At 43.6% G+C, this 19067-nt stretch overlaps 1 protein-coding gene across 3 annotated transcripts in view; it reads right to left on the reverse strand.

Moving 5' to 3' along the window:
• Positions 1-19067, reverse strand: part of BCL2 (BCL2 apoptosis regulator) — a 184022-nt gene that overhangs the window by 116679 nt on the left and 48276 nt on the right. The gene's annotated exons all lie outside the window — the stretch shown is intronic.

The raw sequence follows: 19067 nt of genomic DNA on the forward strand, positions 1-19067 counted from the left end.
GGAGAGAAGGAGGTTTCTAAGTGCTACTTCCAAACATCAGTGACGGGGGGCAAACCAAACGTCCCTAAGAACATCAGCCATTTACAGTGGAAATTTGGGGAGAAAACTATTTGAGGTGAACATTAGAGACTTCTGTTATTATAACAATTTGATTATTTCTTTGACCTTCTAGATGTGAATAATTGAATAATTTAATTGCTAGAGTTAAACACTTGTCTGTTTTTTAGGAAAACGAGATTTTTATCTGGGATTCCCCAGTATATTAGAAAGATGATTCTTAGTATAATTGTGGGCAAGAAGGAAATAATATACATATTTGTGGCTATGAGCAGCTAACCAGAAAAAAAAAAAAAAAAAGGAAAGAAAGAAACTGTCTGGACTTGCACAGTTCCAAAAACTACTGAAATGTTTTCTTTTTTTTTTCTACCCTACTAAGCATTTCTTTCTTATCAAGGAGGATTCATTTCCCACCTGTGTCTTTTACATTTTCGAAATACATATAAAGTTAATGTTTATTTTCCACCCACTGAAAGCTTGTTTCAATTATTCTGTCTTTGAGCTTTACTTTTAGGAGTTACAATTGGTTTGGCCAGCTTTGGCGTGAGAGGAAGCTTCCTTTTATGTGCAGCAAATTCCCAACTATTTAGAATGTTTGCTTCGGAGATAAAGTGATGCCTGGTGGTTTTTCTACTTTATAACAATTCCCACGTACAACATGACAGGACAAAAACCAAAATTTGCTTGCACTGAATTCCATCTTTCTTTGATGAGTACATCTCATAATTGGGGTCAGGATCATCAATGCCAGTTTGTTTTTGTTTAATAGTCCAATGTTATGTGAAACTTCCCAATGTTTGTATTATGAGTTAATACATATATTCCAAACATGGGTTGTGGAAAAGATGCAATATGAGGTGTTCCAAACCTTTGAGTTGCACTGTCTTCATTCTGCACCCTAAGAATTTGACTTCAACTCCAGTGAAAATCGTATCTTCAGGTAGCTTGACACAAGGCACCATCCTGACAGCACACCTGTGGCACATTCCCTGGATTTCAGCAAAAACCGTGCGATGGGAACAAAAAGACAGCGAGGGATGAGGTCTTCCAAAGGTCACGGGGAACTCGGGCAGAGACGAAACGTAGAGGAGCAGAATGCGAAGCTACTGAGGCTTGCCCTGCCTGTACCTGGATCTGGTCCTCAGGTTGAGGACCCCGGCTGCTGAGTGCTTAGACCCGGAGAGCATTTGGTTGCAAGTCTGATTCCTCTTGGGGGAGTTTGGACGAATCAAAGTACATACAGCGGGAAATTCTGGTCTGATCCTCTGCTTTCATCATTTTCATCACTTTCCCATTTTACTGATGGCACAGCTGAGGTCCAAAAGAGCCAACTGGCACAGAGCTAGAGCAGTGTAAGGCCAGCGCCTGTCACCTTTTTCAGCTCCATAGATTATAGCCAGATCTTTTCCGTAGTATCTGGTACTGGTCACCAGTGAAACAGGGTGGTAATGAGGACTGCTCGATCTAGGCCATTACTCCTAATAAACAGACCAAGCTCGGTGATGCAGCGAGTTTAGAGCCCCTTCCCCCTCGACGGGGGCTGGGTTGCCCTCAGGAGCACGACAGCCAGCTCTCTCTCCGTTTCTTGGAGCACCGAAACCTCCAGGGACACAACTCTGTGCTTCTACTTGGAAAGCCATGCTTGATTCATTCATTCAACTGTCAGTTGTTCAGTTCTTCAAAAACCAAAATGGTCTAGTGTGAATCCTGCAAGTCGAGGATATGGACTCAGAGAGACACCACTTGCTAGCCAGGATGGGCCATGTGGTTTCAAGAGAATGGACTTCCTTTTCTCACTTTGCAGCTGACTTGTTGAGTAAACTTGGCCTACTCGCGTCTTAACCTTGGTCTACCTTGGATTTCCCCTGTGTAAAAAACGTGGGAAGACAATGTCTAACTACTTCTCAGGGATGTTGTAAAGATCACCTCATCAGTGTCCTAAACCACATGGTCCTAGGGCAGCACAAGGTGCTATACGTTACCCTCACTATGATCGTCTGTGGTCGGTTACGGGCACACACACCAACATTTTTTACCAAAAAGAAAAACAAAAACAAAAAAGATCACAGCAAGAAATTAATTCTGTTCTTATTTGAGGGACTTCACAAAATGTCATATTAAAAACATTAACCTGGGCTTCCCTGGTGGCGCAGTGGTTGAGAATCTGCCTGCCAATGCAGGGGACACGTGTTCGAGCCCTGGTCTGGGAAGATCCCACATGCCGCGGAGCAACTGGGCCCGTGAGCCACAATTACTGAGCCTGCGCGTCTGGAGCCTGTGCTCTGCAACAAGAGAGGCCGCGATAGTGAGAGGCCCGCGCACCGCGATGAAGAGCGGCCCCCGCTTGCCGTAACTAGAGAAAGCCCTCGCACAGAAACGAAGACCCAACACAGCCATAAATAAATAAATACATAAATTTAAAAAACAAACAAACAAACAAACAAAAAACATTAACCTTCCGAAAACTAAATTCAATTGTATGTAGCAAGGGAACATACTAAAACCTTGCAACGGTGATATTCAATCTACAAGTGCTTCAAGGAGAGAAAGAACTTAATCAGATGGTTAATTAATCAAATTTATTTAATGGGACAAATAGAGCCGGTCATCTCATTCTGTTTTAGATTGAGTTTAGTTTAAGAATACTATAAAAATGCTGTCATTGTGCAACCATCGAATACTTAAGTTTGCCAGTTACAGAACCTCAGTTACAAAATGACACCGGGAGAACACAGATGGGCAGATACTGTCTTGTGACCACTTCATGGAAGAAGAAATTAAGGCAGGGTTAGAGGGTGACTCAGTCAAGGGCTGCATACAAGTGCTAGATCTGCGTATGCGGACTTGAATCCCTTCCACCTGTTTGCTCTCATGCTCAACACCCACATTTGTGAGCTGGCTCTGGTGGCCTGGACTAGGGGCACACAGCTGGGGATACAGGGGTTGATCTCTAGCTTGGGGTCACAGAACAGGGAGCACAACCTTTTCACCCCATATGGAGCCTGTCCCTAGGAACTGAGTGTTTTCATAGCACGTGCTGATGAACCAGCCTAAGCAGCCAAGAATAAGTGGAGAAATTAACAGTTACGTTCAGGGGCTTCCCCGCTGATGCAATGGTTAAGAATCCGCCTGCCAATGCAGGGGACACAGGTTCGAGCCCTGGTCCGGGAAGATCCCACAGGCCGCGGAGCAACTAAGCCCGTGCGCCACAACTACTGAGCCCGCGCTCTAGAGCCCGCGAGCCACAACTACTGAGCCCGCACGCAGCAACTACTGAAGCCTGCACGCCTAGAGCCTGTGCTCCACAACAAGAGAAGCCACCGCAATGGGAAGCCCCCTCACCGCAACTAGAGAAAGCCCGCGCGCAGCAACGAAGACAAAAATAAATAAATAAAATAAATAAATGTATATAAAAAAACCAGTTACGTTCAAACATCCATTAAAACGAAACGTGTGTCTGCGAAACAAGGTTGATCTACGATACCCTCCATCCAGTCTGGTTTTACCAGTCTAAACAAAATGGGGAAAATAGGGAAGGTAGTGATTTTTTTTTAAAGTTAAATTCATTCCATTTAAAATAGTGTAATTTATTCTAAGATTATGCCCTCCCTTCCTATTTTTGGTGTTAAATAGTCTTTATTTTACCAGCGAGAGTAAATAGTAGCTGATTTCTTAATATCCCAACTTGGCAAAATAAGAAGTTAGCACCTCTATATTGGCCCTTAAATAGAAAAAGTAAAATAAAAAGACTTGAAATCCGCAGGTTTGGCTAGCTCTGCCTGGGAATGAGTTACCTGCTGTTAGAAACTCTTAAAGAGCAGAGACCCATAAAGAGTGGGTATTATTTCAGGTGATCAAATGTTTCCTAATAAGGCACAAAGCTTCATTTCAACCTGTAATGCAAAAGGATTTCAAGCTGTACTAATGGAGTTTCCAAACTAAGCTAGAAAAGTATGCTGCCATCTAAAATCAAATGAAATGTAGATTCTAAAGTACTATAAAACATACACTTACATTGTCATTCTTCAAAAGGTAGAAAGCACTTTCATTAAAACCCAGAGGGCATACAAAGACAATATAATCCAACAGACATAGGCATAATAATAAAGAATGAAAACTCTGTTTACTGGTTTTCCACTTGTAGATCCTCTCTATAGAAGCTAGAGACAAACACCGATTCTGCATCTGGGGACAGATGGCAAAGGATTTAACCATTCAGTTAACCAAAAAGAACCGAGGTCTTACCAACCTTGGCACTAGTTGATGGAGGCTGGGAGGTGGGAGAGGGGAAGGGAGTCAGAAGAGCTAATGTTCTCATTTTTTAATGGATCATTAAATGATAATCTCTACGATTAATGGAATAAGAAATGAAGACTGTGTTTGAAATGTTAAGCACTGTCCTTTGAGGTGAGGGACTGGGAAGGATGACATAACTGTGGAGGGAAGACGCTGGTGGGAGAAATGGGGCCGATGAAGGCAGAGAAAAGCCATTTACCCTGGAACGAAGTTAACAAAACCCAATGTTTACAAACTGGGAAAGAGTGGTGTTAGGGGTTGAATTGTGTCCCCTTTTGATACATTCCAGTCCTAACCCTGGTACCTGCCAGTGTGACCTTTTTTTGGAAATGGAGCCTTTGCAGATGTAATCAAATTAAGATGAGGTCCTTGGAGTGGCCTCTAATCCAATGACTGGTGTCCTCACAAGAAGCGGGAAACACCACGTGCAGACAGACAGAGGGAGAAGGCACGTGACCACAGAGGCAGAGATCGGAGAGGTGCAGGTGCCTACCAAGGAATGCCCAGGATGGCCAGCTGCCACCAGAAGCCAGAAGGGACAAGGAAAGTTCTCCCCTGGGGCCTTCAGAGGGAACATGTCTCTGCCCACACCTTGATTTTGGACTTCCAGCCTCCAGAACTGTGGGAGAATAAATTCCTCTTGCTTGAAGCCACTCTCTCTGTGGTACTTTGTTACAGCAGCCCTAGGACCTTAGTCCACATGGTATACATATATTATTTAAAGAGTGAAGGTAATCACCCTAAGAACTTTTAAAAAGCGTGGGAGGCTTAAAAGGTATTGCCTCTGGGAAGCAGGTCTAAAGCAGGAGAGGAAGCAGCACAGGGGCCGTTACTTTGTATCCAATGCCTTTTGTAGCAATATTTGGCTTTTTAACCCCGTAGGTGGGTTACTCTGACCTTTAAAAAGTCTAAATAAAATAGCCTTGGGATGGCATCCCAGCGAAACCTGGTCAGCTTTCTCCACAGCCGATGCTATACTCTGGGGACTGATGACCATCCCCTCCGCCCGATCCCCTGGCCCCGTCCTCACCCCTGCAGTGGACACTCCCTGGACACCGTCCCTGTCTGTCCTCAGGGACGCACAGCGGCTGAATGTCTGCACACATGTGCACTCACACGCCTGCCGGCCCCCTCTCAAGTACTGCTGGACTTTCTGTGGGTTTGTATCATCAATGACAGTAATTTTCCCTATTGACTTGGATGATTAAGACTCGACGACAATGAAAACAGAGAACCTCAGAAAGCCTGTCACTGGCTTCCTTCTCAGATTAACATGCAAAACAATGCCTGACAAAGATTTCCATGATTACGCTACACAGTATTGGAAGACCTCACAATGGAGCTTAATCACAATCATTTGCTCATCAACTTTTATTTAACCCGCAAAAAGAAATGCCGAGTGCTCCCCGGTGGCCTGGATCAAGTCCCTTGGATCTGTGATGCGAGCAATGACTTTCCCAGAGGGACGGAAGAGGTCCCATGCCCTCTGTTCGCTCTAAGAAGAACGGTCACATTGAGCCCAGCAGCCTGTGATGTTGTGGAAAAGTGTGTAGTCACCTCCCACATGAATAGGCCTATTGATGACCATGGAACCCGGTGCAAGGGCGCCAGCCCCCGTCCCAGAAGGAGCAGGACAGCGGGGCGGTGTTCCCAGCTCGCCCAGGGAGGGACACAAAGCAGAAGACAAATACGGTGTGTGTGCCCCAAAGGTCTCCACTCACGCCCATGGGCACGCGGCTCCCGTGGCGGCTGGGGAGCAGCTCGCCATGTGCTGGCGCTGAAGCCGCGCCAGGTGATGAACACTGAATGACACACCCACCGGCCACCCCATGGACGAACACGCAGGGAGCGGAACCAAGGGGCGGCGTTTTATCAGGCCAAGGGGCGGCGTTTTATCAGGACTCGGATCCTGACTACGGTCAATGCCCTGCCTCCGGGGGAACGTGTTTGCTTTTATTTCCATCCCAGCACTCAGTTTCCGGCTGACCCCTCCCAGCCACCCAGGGGGTTGCCTGCCCTGCCCTCCTGGCTTTCAGACGTCCAGACTCAGCGAGTGCTGTTGTTCTTTCCGTGTTGCAGGGGGCAAGGTCACCCCGAGAGGACTTCCCAAGACAGGTGTGAATCGTGCCCACGAGAAATCAAGTCACAACTGGCAAAGCCACTGCATGCGTGAATCTATACTGAACAGAAGGAACAGGTTGGCTCGATTTTTATTATGTGGGCTTTCAGGGAACTCTCCCTCCGGCCCCACAGACAGAAGAGAGTGTGGCTGCATTTAGAAGGGGCTCCATTCAAGCGTACACATGTGCTTTCTCACTGTCTCAGTTACCCTTCTCCACAGCTGGCCTTTCCCCCCTTCTTGCTTTTAAAACATCACCTCTCAACATATCGTAATAAAGACCAAACCCTGAGACTCACATGTTCCAGAAACCTGAGCTATTAGATGTGCTTTGATCATGTCTAGCTCCTTCTCATCTGTTTTGTTCTTGATCACATCAATACTGCCATAAACAAGTTGTCATTTTAGTTATGATGTAAGCCTAACAAGTCTTGCCCTATAGCACCTGACATTGGACTGTCTCCTTTTGCTCAATCCATACATACGCACACATGTGTGCACAGACGCGCACGCACACAGCAACGTACCACGTGAGGACACAGGTGGAGCTCCCTTGCAACGTAACTGAAAATATGCCAATACCCTTTGGATCACCAGGTTCTGGCTTTATTAGGTAAACTGTTTAAGAGGCACATAACGGAGGGCTTCACAACCTCATTTTACGAAAAAGAGAATTTGGTAGCTCCTATTCTTACACTACAGGGTGCCTCTGTAAGGAGCTGCCCCATTCATGAGCCAGGCTCACCTTGGTCAGCAGGGGTAGATGATGGCACAGACCCCAAAGGGGCAACCCAGCCAGGATGCTTCTTTAATCGCTAGGAAGGAACATAACCCAACTTCTTGGGGGTCAGACTTATAACTAATGAGGCTCCACATTATGTAACAAACTCACTAGGGAAAAGGTGACGATTTCTTAAAGATGTCCAGCCAATTGACTTTTAAAATTAAAAAAAAAAAGGACCAAGTGCATCCTCTCTCTCCCCATCCCCCTGGCAGATGATGGGGACTGACGAAGTGGGAGCAGTAAGAGGAACAATAATTGTATAAACAAGAAGAAATAAAACAAAAAAGAAAAACAAACATGAGCTGGATCAGGAGCAAAAAAAAAAAGGCAAAACAAGCAGAAATGATCTTTTGATAAGAACGGTATTACATAATCCAGCGCCTATAACATGGAAAGCCACTTTGCACTGCAAATCACTTTTCCACCAAGAATTGAAAGAAGCAGAACAAACGCAAATATCAATTAAGGTCCAGAGTAGGGCTCCGTTCCCCCTCGAGGGGCTTGTTCTTATCCAAACACTAATGCAGGTACTGTCCGGCTGCCTAGCAAAGGATATTTTTTATTATCACTTGAGCTGGTCTGTCCAGGGAGTGATTTTCCCATTTTAGTTTGCAAGGAAAGGTTAAATAGGAGAAGTAGAATGTCTTTCACTTAGAAGATAATACAATCTATCCCAGTGCTTAAGGCTCATGGGGCCTCTGTGGGTGTATCAACTTCCAAGGAGCCCTCCTGGCTGTACCAAGGACCGGCTGCCAGGGTGTGGGTTAGACCAGACATCGCCCCTTCCTCCAAGGGCGAAAACTGCACCGCTGTTCCAACCTCTCCCAACAGGAACAAGGCAGACTCGGAGAAAACCAGTGCAGTGCTTGGCCCAAAGGAAGCACAAAAATCATATTTACTGAAGAAATGAGGGGCAAGAAAGATATCTCTGACCCAAAGAGATAAAATACCAGAGCCAATGAGCTCCTTGTATTAGCTACAGACCAGCCACGCAGGGCAGACCTGCCTTGCATAGGACAACTCAACGTGTATTAGTCCAATAAATAAGAAAAGGGGATAGCCTTGAAACTTACACAGAAATGTAAACATTCTTGGGGAATAAATCATATTTTTATTATTCTATCTGTACCATTTTGAACATGGTGGTAAATTTTCTGAAAAACAAACTGTCCTACTTTGTCTTTTTTTTTAATTTATAATGTACAAGTAATCAGATATCTTAAGCTATGCACAATACCTTAGATTTCACACTGCTTTTTTTTAATGTTTATTTATTTTTTTCTTATTAGTCATCCATTTTATCCACATCAGTGTATACATGTCAATCCCAATCTCCCAATTCATCACACCACACCCCCCCGCCGCTTTCCCCCCTTGGTGTCCATATGTTTCTTCTCTACTTCTGTGTCTCAATTTCTGCTCTGCAAACCGGATCATCTGTACCATTTTCTAGGTTCCACATATATGCGTTAATATACGATATTTGTTTTTCTCTTTCTGATTTACTTCACTCTGTATGACAGTCTCTGGATGCATCCACATCTCTACAAATGACCCAATTTCGTTCCTTTTTATGTCTGAGTAATATTCCATTGTATATATGTACCCCATCTTCTTCATCCATGCGTCTGTCGATGGGCATTTAGGTTGCTTCCATGACCTGGCTATTGTAAATAGTGCTGCAATGAACATTGGGGTGCATGTGTCTTTTTGAATTATGGTTTTCTCTGGGTATACGCCCAGTAGTGGGAGTGCTGGGTTGTATGGTAATTCTATTTTTAGTTTTTTAAGGAACCTCCATCCTACTTTGTCTTACAAAACTGAATTTTTATAACGTTGGGTTTGCCTAAAGACGGGAGAGCACATACTTCTCTTCTTTGGAGTAAAAGTAGAAGTACCCTGTACAAGTACAAAATACAGGGAAATGATCAGAAGTGCTTTCTTGTTCAGGGTATTTGTTACCAGTTAGTTGTTGCTGATCTGGGTGATGGACCTGAGAACGTGCAAATGAAGCTGGTGACGATAAAACGCTACAGGTCGGGAACTCACGCCAGGGTCACGACTCAACCTCCTGCTCAGGGTAAGTGCTGATTTTTTGGGACCAAATTAGGCCTCCTTGGACCTCTGGGGTAGCCCTCCTGCATTTCCAGGCAGGAGGTGGATGGGGGGCTATTTCGGTCTGTCTGCCCATCTGGTCCCTTTGTACCTGGCTAGCTCAGCCACTCAGCTCAAGGTCAGGCCAGCAGATGCGGTGCCTTTGCTCTGACCAGCCATCCATCCCACTACGACACGGATCACTCACTGGATACAGAAGAGACGCAATAAGAAAGTCCCAGGGGGTGAGGCACCCTCTCATCCCCACGACACAAGTGCAATTCCAGGCTGGGGGTCTGGAGCACCCTTGTCACTTAGGAAGGGGAAAGGACATCAGAACTTGACAGAGGAATCAGCACCAAACTGTTGTCCCCAAACAAAGAACTCATATCAACAGGGAATATAAAAATGTTATTGAGAACTTCTGTTCTCAGATGTTTAATACAAAGGAGAGATTCTTGTGCCAGGGAACAAAGTGATCCAGTATTCACAAAGCAGGAATTCTCCCACTGTACATTTTGTTTCCAAAACACTTAGGACTACAGCAAGTTTCCCAGCTGGGGTAAAGAAGCTACTTCTGGAAGCAAGAGAGGAGATAACTGAAATCTTTCACACAGGAGCTGATATCCTTCCAAGAAGAAGCACAGCCAGTGTCAGCATTTAAGGGCATCCAGTGTAGATGGTGAGCTGACCTGTCCCCTAATATGTGGGGGGGAAATGAGCGCTGAGAGTTCTTAAAGCTACAGAACATTCTAGTAACGTACCATGGGAACCCAGGAACCTCAAGCATTTTTTAAAAATTAACTCCTTGAGCCCGGGGTTCCAGGCAGTGCCAGTGTAATTGTACTTCCACCGGGATTACTGCCAGGAAGGAACAAGCAGGGCTTCTTTAGTACATATTTTAAAAACCTGTTTTGTGACCTGCAGGGAAGTCAGGTGGTAAGGAGCCTTCTTTTATCAAGGTGGGAGCTGGGGAGCAGGACAGCGGATGAGTGACCTTTCTCTCTGGCATGTTCACCATACAAGCTGCACGATGGAATTTAGAGCCAAAGTCGCCAACCAGAAAGAGAACACGAGGGTATCGGTCGATTTCTCTTATTTTCATGTCATTATTTTTACTTTTCACTGAAAACAGTCACATTGTTGTTTGTCCCTCTGTCCCGTTTACCAGGCTGGACGTTCCTGGAAGGAAATGCAAAATGGACGAAGACCCCAGGCTTTAAACCAGGGTCACCATCTAAATCCTAGCTCTGCGACCACCATGCAGTCTGTGTCAACTTGTCTTCAACTCAACTTCCTTACCCATAAACTGGGAATAAAGACGCCCGTCTTTTAGGATTGTGGAAAATCTCAGAAGTAAAATTATAAGTGAAGTGCTTACACACAGTAGGTCCTGCCTTTGAGTTCAGGGGCTGTGACTTACTCACCTTGGTATCTATCCCCCACAGCACTTTGCCCTTGAACCCTCTCCCGGGCAGTGTACCAGCATGCTTCCAATTAGTCATGACTAAAATTTGGTACAGCTCACCGTAAAACTCGACACTTGTACTCCAAGCATTATTTTATTAATGGCAAGGATAATGGCAAAATCAAATATGAGATGATCTTACTGCTTTGCTGCATCTCCTACCACTGGAACGTCAAGGGGACAATGTTAAAATAAGTACACAAAGGAAGTACTTAAAGAGGCAAAGGAGGAATTAAAGAGAGTGACAGAGATGCAAGTCAGGAAATTAAGTCTTAATTCTCAGCTATGCCTCCAAAATACCAGTGTCTTTGAACAGCTTGCGTAATCTCAAGCCTTTTTTAAAGAGTTAGCATCTAGGAGCTAGCATCTGTGACAACTAACTAAAATTTTAGTAAATATTAACAGAAGCTGACATTATGGAAATTTTTAGGGCCATCATCCACTAAAAACCTTACTACTTGGGATTATCCTTTCTATATGGTCCATGGGAATGGAGACCACACCAAGTGGCTTACGGCTCTTACAATCAATACCTACACTCTCCCACCCACTCAGTCACAGTCTTTTCTGGGCACGTAGCATGTGGAGTGCACTGTATCAAGTCCTCTCCGCCTGTGAATGAGAACGGGAGAGGCACCAGCCCACCGAGATACAGCAAAGGGAGAGGGGGCGACTGCGTACGCAGCCAGGGGAAGACTGTCCACGGAGGGGAAGGCACAGAGGCGAGGGACCTACAGTGCAGGGGCCGCGAGGTGGCTCAAAGGAAGAGCAGGACTCTCACTGATGACCCACAGAGAGAAACAAAGCTTCAAGATACAGCAAGGCGCCGGGGCTGGGAGAACAGATGCGTGACAAGTGGGGACGCCATGGAGAAGCACCTGTGACACTCCAGGTGGCTCCAGCCAGAACTCCAGCCCTTTCCCACTCGAATCAAAATAAACACTGAAGCAATCAAACAAGCACTCATGCGCTTCCAGCAGAGCCCCAGACTCAGGCTGGGAGTGGGGCGGGTAAGGGCAGGGCTTGACGGGGCCAGAGGAATGCAAAGGAAAGAGGAGCAAGGGCTTCTGTCCTCCTGCAGCTATTACGGAATTCAGAGAGAAACAATAACACAATAAAGGCAGCCATCAGTAATCAAACACAAGACACTTCCCTGTGTTGTTGCATCTGATCGTCATAGTAACCCTAGGATGTAGATATTAATAACCCATTTAAAGATGTCACCCAAGATTACAGAACTAGTTAAAGATGAAACCAGGGCTAAAAGTCAGATCAGTCTTGACTCCAGAATTTGTTTTCCAAGCTCCTATACTCTACTGATCCTCTCTCTGAGAATCTCTCTGAGAATCAGAACTTTATACATACATGCATGCACATGGAGGAGAATTTTATAACCTAGGTGTGGGGCAGGCCGGCCTCACTATGACTCAGACCCCAGAGGCTATAAAAGAAAAAAACTGATAAATCTGATTACATGAAAATAAAAATTTTCTGCCTGGGAAAAATACACCATAAACAAAGACAAAAGACAAACCAGAGAACTACTGGGAACATAAATCATAGGCAAAGGCTAATTTCATTAATATATAAGGAATGCCTATAAATCAATAAGAAAACATCCAACAAGACCAAAAGGACATTCAGCTGATATAAAAGAAAATCAAAATAGTTCACAAACACATTAAAAGATACTAAACTTTACTCATAAGAGAAATGCAGACTGAACAATATATTAGGATTAGTGAACACTGAAACGTTTTATTCTACAAGCGCTGGAGAGGATATGAGGAAAGAGGCGCTCTCATAAATTACTAATGAGAGACTAAATGGATACATCCGTTACGAAGGCAATCTGGCGCTATCTATCAAAATTATAACTGTCTTTACCCTCTGACCCAAAATTCCAATTCCAGGATTTTATCCTGAAGATAAACTCATACACATGCAAAATGATGTCTATAGAAAGCCAATATTTGCAGCAACGTTTGTACCAGGCAAAGTCTGAGAACCACCGAAATATCCAACCAAAGGAGACGGATTAAATAAATTATGGCATCTCCCTATAATGGCCTATTATTTAGACATCAAAGAGGAGAGGAAGCTCTTCATGTGCTGATATGGAACAAGCCCCAAGGAATACTGCTAAACAAACAAAGCAAAGTAAAAATGGCAAGCAGAATATGCTATCACAAATGTCAAAACACAATTATATAGAGTATACATTTGTATTTCTGTGCACCCCATGGAGAGACACACAAGAGACTTGTTACACTAGGTTCTTCCAGGGAGAAGGCTGGTGGGTGGCTGGAATACAAGGGTAGGAGGGAGACTTCCTTGCCATTGTATACTTTGTATCTTTTGAATTTAATAACATGTACTTATGCCTATTCAAAAAACAAGTTATACACACACACACGTATAGAGATACACTGCATAGAAATCAAAATCGAGTGCCAAGCAGTGGCAAAAGCTGGCTTCTGGTCCAGCCTTGCAGCCAGTGGGCTAGTGAGAAAAGCTCCCTCACCAAAGTCTCAGTTTCCTCATCCATAAAATGGGATACTTCTTCCTTCCTCTTGTGCTTTTGAGGAGTAGATGAATGAATATACATAAAGCCCTTAGACCGGTGCCTGGCACACAGCAAATGTACACAAGTGTCTGTTAAATAAGCACCATGTAAGCCGAGACCAGAAAGAGCCACAGGAATTAGACCAGGAAGACAGAAGCAGGGGGAAGCAGAATGTGCCACTCAGAAGGAACAGCACATGCAAAGGTCAGGGGGTAGGAAAGCACACTGCTGTGCAGAGGGCATCCTGGAGGGGAGGGGGAACCGGAGAGACGGGGCTAAAGGAGTGAGCGTGGACCAGTCCAGACAGTTTCTCTGTGGGGAACAGGCAGCAAATAGAGCATTTCAGGCAGGGGAATTCCATGATTGGGCAGGCTTTCCTAGAAAGAGTTCTCTGGCAACCATCTGGAAGACAAGTTGGAGAGAGGCACAAACTGGGTGGCAGAGAGGCCACTTAAACATTGTTGCAGCAACTCAAGAAAAATGGGGAGGCTGTGAGCCAAAATGGTGCCAGCGGGGAAGCAGGAGAGGAAGGATTCGGGAGACACAAAGGAAGCCAAATCCACCTGGCTTGTGGACATGGCCGGGGAGAGGGTGGAGAAGATGCAACCAGGGATAATTCCCAAAGGTCTGACTTGGCTTATGTGGAAGCCCAAGACGCAACTCAGTGAGAAAAGGAGTTCAGAAAAAGGAGCTGGTTGGGGGGTGGAGGTAAGATGGTAGGTTAGGTCCCAGGTTTGTTGAGGTTCAAATGTCTCCTAGGTAATCCATGGTTAGCTACAGGCATCTAAACCTCAGATGATGGACTCTGGCTGCACGTACAGCTTTGGGAGGTACCAGACAAATCTGTAATACTTCAAGGCTCTGGACTATGGTTAAGGCAGCTGCCACCAAATGGCAACGGTCCCTTTGGTCCAAGTAAGAGACTTTTGAGAAGATACATGACCTGTGATGCAGGTAAGACCCATGCTCCTCCCTCCATCCCTCTCTTCTGCTCTCCTTCCCTCTCTCCCTTCTTATACTCCCTCCTCTCTCTTCTTCTCTCTTCCCCCCTCCTCCTTCCTTCCTAAAAATGGGAAAAAGTTCTCCTAAGAGGTTTCCTGAAATGCTTCACGTGAAGCAACCCACTTCTGACAGTCCCAGCTAACTGGTGATGAAGGCTTTATTTTTTCCAACATTCCTGCCTTGCTCTTGTTTCTCTCTTTACACACAGCAGAAGTCACTAGAAAGTTGTCACTGTCCTATAGACGCATCTCCACGTGACGGGGAACATCCCTGAAGACCTTATCTTTCCACGTGTCTGTCTCAACGGCTGCACTGTCTAGGTGTTTCTTAGAAAGGGCATTCTGCGGTTTCTCTCTCCTCCTGAGGGGCTTCAGTGAATCCAACCCCGCTTAAAGACCACCTCCCAAAGGGTTTTACTAAGAGATGTTAGAACTGACTTCTGAAAGAGCATACTAAAAGTACGCTCTTTTTACTTTTCTACTAAAAGTAAAATCTTGTTTAAGCAAGATTTCTGGAACAAGTTAGGCAGGATCCTGGGGCCAGGATTCAGGAGTTTCCAGCTTTGTTACTCACTCACTCACCCGTTCACATGATCCTAAACTTCCCTCAGCTCTGGTCTCCTCACCTACAAAATCGGGGTCAATTGCTAGACCACCTCCAAATCTCCTTCTGGCTCTAAAATTTTGCGAAGTCTAGATTGGAGGGAGGATGGAAATTGGTCTCATGACAGTGTGGACTATTTCAGCAATTCAAACGTGCCATTAAACATTGAAGGCAACTTCAGTTTTAGAGATTAGTTGATTTCCTGGCTGGACAATAGAAATATTCCAACTTTATCATTCACCAAGTCTGTTGCAATGGCCCATATACTTATCCCAAAGGGAAACCCCAACTGTTATAACTCAGCAAGTGCCACTCACTTTTCAAACTCCTACTTGGCCAAAGAAGCCACCTCTTCTCCTGAAGAAACTACAGCTAGGGACTCTGAGGGGAGAGAAAAATGCCATGCAAGGCATGGACGACTACTCAGTCTTTAACTATGTAAATTATAGGCCTGCCTTTTTAAAATGCAAGATAGTTCAGTCTACCAAGAAATGGACAATGTATTTTCCCACTTATAGAGGTTTATGTGACTTGTGAGAACAAGGCAGGAATATGAACGAGGAGACCTAACCTGATAACAGACTACCTGCCTTCTCTCTCCCATAGAAGTCATGGGATCGTCCAGACGAATTCAGTTATTATAGCAAGGCAACAGCACAAACAGCCACAAGAGATTTCATGCAGAGCTCAACACAAAGAAAACCAACCAGGAGAAAGTGGCCATTTTTTATCTAAAGAGAGTTTTTTTCCCATCATGTCTGTCAAAATGTGATTTCCCTAGAATCTGTGTACTTTTAGTAAAAAGCAATATGTCAGAGTTTAATTGACTTAAAATACTGTATCTTAAAAGATATCAGGTAATGTACCCTCTTAAACCAAAGCCTGGATTAGATTAGTTTGAAATGCATCATGCTCAAAAATAATTTCAGTGGAAACCTGATTTCAGCAGTGTGCTTTGGTAATCATATAAGGGAGAATATTAGGTATCTTACAACATGCATAGAGTATTTGCTGTTAATCACACAGCAATATAGAAATTAGCTGTCTAATTTACTAGAAACCAGATATAATTTATTGGTGTTTTGACGGGATGCACAAATAGGTTTCCATCTTTGAAATTTATACATATATATATATATATATATACACACACACAAGTGTTTATCTTTAAATTGTTCACTATACCCAACATCACTCAAAATAAGAGAAAGGACAGGATAAATTAAACCATAAACTGAGTTATTTCACCTATTGTTTTCACAAATGTAAAAAAGGCTGACGACTAGTCAGACAGCTGGTGGGGCTGTAAACTGCTAACTCCTATGGAGGGTGATTTGACAGAACCAATCAAGATGCCAAACACACTCACTTTTGGTTGCAGCAATTCTGCTTCTAGGATTTCTTTCTATAGACACACAAAATAATTTAATACAAAGCTATTCACTGCATCATTATCTGTCCCAGAAAAAATTGGAAACAGCCTAAATATCTATCAGTAAGGGACTAGTGAATAAGCCATAGTAACAAAGAAAGAGGACGCTCGCTCATCTTACTAATATGCACTGAATTCCAGACTGTATTTAAGTGAAAAGCCCATACGCAGAACAGCATTTATGTTCGCCATATATAAGAAAGGGGAAAACAAGTATATTCACATACGTATGCATACGTGTACATGTACGTATACCCATATATACGGATGCATATGTGTATACGTAAATATAAATATACACACACATAACAAGACTCTGATAACAGAGATTCTGGGAAAGGCAACCAGGTGCTTGGGCAGAGGAATAAGTGGAAGTCCCTCCCCTGCATACCTTTAGGGACCTTTTGGGGTTTTTGTTTGTTTGTTCATTTGTTATTGAAGTATAGTTGATTTACAATGTTGTGTTAGTTTCTGGTGTACAGCAAAGTGATTCAGTTACATACATATACTCTTTCTCATATTCTTTTCCATTATGGTTTATTACAGGATATTGAGTATAGTTCCCTATGCTATACAGTAGGACCTTGTTGTTTATCCATTCTATATATAATAGTTTGCATCTGCTAATCCCTTTTGGGACCTTTTGAATTTTGAACCATGTGAACATGTTACCTATTCAAAAGTAATTTGACAAACATAAATAATAATAAATTGTTCACAGGTAAGCAGTAAATACACACTCATATGTATTACTACTTAATACGAACATGAAGGACCATATTTTTTAAACACCAAAACATTTAGGCCAAGATTGGGTTTTTAAAATAATGCTATGAAGAATAAAAATGAGGTGTTCTTCCTCTTTCTATTCTCTTGGAGCTCTTATAAAATAATAAATGACATATAGCAGTTTGGAGGGAAACCAATTAAAGGGACATAAATCATCATTAACCCCTTCCCCAGATGAATGACAAAGAGACACATGTTCTAATTAACACCGAGTAACATTGTGTGAAGAGCAGTTTGCAATGGAAATGAACAGACGGCAAACAAGCATATGAGGTATCGGGGTGCAAGACAGAAAGCTTGATCTGACACTGAAAACTTCAAGCAAGTGAAAGAAATTGTACCTGAATGAAAACTGCTCTAAAAAGATGAACGAGCTCCCCTATCTAACTTTCTCTGGTTTTTAGGTGCATTTGGGGGGGGTTTTGCTGCTTCCTGTGTTCAGTCCCCACAAGGCAAATACTATTCCAAAGCCCATCCCACTTTCTACATAGGCAAACACACCCACACACCAACCACCCAGCCACCTTTTTACAACAGAAAGATTTCCTATCCCCAGGCAACGGATGGCTCAGTTCATTTCAAATCAATCTACCATTTCAGTTCAACTAAAGGCTTTGGACATCATCTTGGAGTTTGATGTAATAAGAGCTGACCTAGAGGGTTATGCTTTAACAACCCTCTCTCTTCTTTCCTTTGAAACAGAGATTTACGACAGGAGGCAGAGAAAGAGACGAAGATCGCAGGGTTGATGAAACCCTCTTATGATGCACAGAGCAGGTACCAAGGGGCTTGTGCTTCTGACTTCTCTTTGCTCAAAGGGAGACCAAGTAAGGAAGGAGGCACGGTTTCGTCTTGTTTACAAGTTCATCCCATTCTTAGACTTTTCTCTGTGGAAACAAGGATGCCACAGCAGTGGCAGTTTCATTAGCTGAACCCTCAGCAAAGAACCAGTGACCGACTCCACATGTGGGAGACTTCAGCCCAGCTGACAGATGCTATTTCTCTCTGTCCCCATTGACCCAGACTGGGGAGACAGCACATTTCAGACAGGATGCCCTCCCAAAGTCGTGATGCAACCCTGAAGAAAAAAAAATCTGTTCAAGATCCAAAACCAGAATCTGGTTTCTGCCAATTCAGAACGACAGAGACCAGTGGCTAAGACACTGTCCTTACAGAAGGTATGTTGAAGTTATACATATTTAACATCAGCCAACACTTCATACTCTCCCGTCTTTTATTGTTTTACCTACATCTAGGGTTTTAAATGTACATTCTGTAGTGAACAACAGCTGGATAAAAAAACATAAAACTTTGAGTAAACACCAGATACAGTTCCTGCTTTCCAGGCAAAAAAGCAGAAAAGGTTTTTGTTTGTTTGATTTTGGAACTCCAAGTAACTACTCAGAGGAAAAAATGCACATAGTGGGGTAACCAGCTATATGAACAACATTTAAGGCCAGGAATTATAAGTATAAACGATTTGTGCAATCTGAATTTTTGGATTTAAACGGACACTTTAGTTCCTGTGTTTGAGAGGAATATACATGTATTACATACATATATACACACATACACAGATTTATGTATCTATTTTACACAAAGCAGACAGTTTCCGCTAAGCTATTATTTGAAGTATTTGGATTCAAACTCAGTTCTTTTCTCCATCTGAGACAACAGACTCCGCTGGTTTGAGGATATTTTTAAATATAAAAACTAATTATCCTATTTCACTGCCTATAAATTCAATTTCTATTTCTGAGCCTGCTTCTGCTGTATGTCTCCTGGTAGTGCCCTTGCATTATGGCTTGTTTACAACCCAGTCTCAAATCACAGGAAAGATGGGGATCAAATAAAAGT

Source organism: Balaenoptera musculus, chromosome 14, assembly GCF_009873245.2.
Source record: "Balaenoptera musculus isolate JJ_BM4_2016_0621 chromosome 14, mBalMus1.pri.v3, whole genome shotgun sequence".
In the NCBI taxonomy this organism is placed as follows: domain Eukaryota; kingdom Metazoa; phylum Chordata; class Mammalia; order Artiodactyla; family Balaenopteridae; genus Balaenoptera; species Balaenoptera musculus.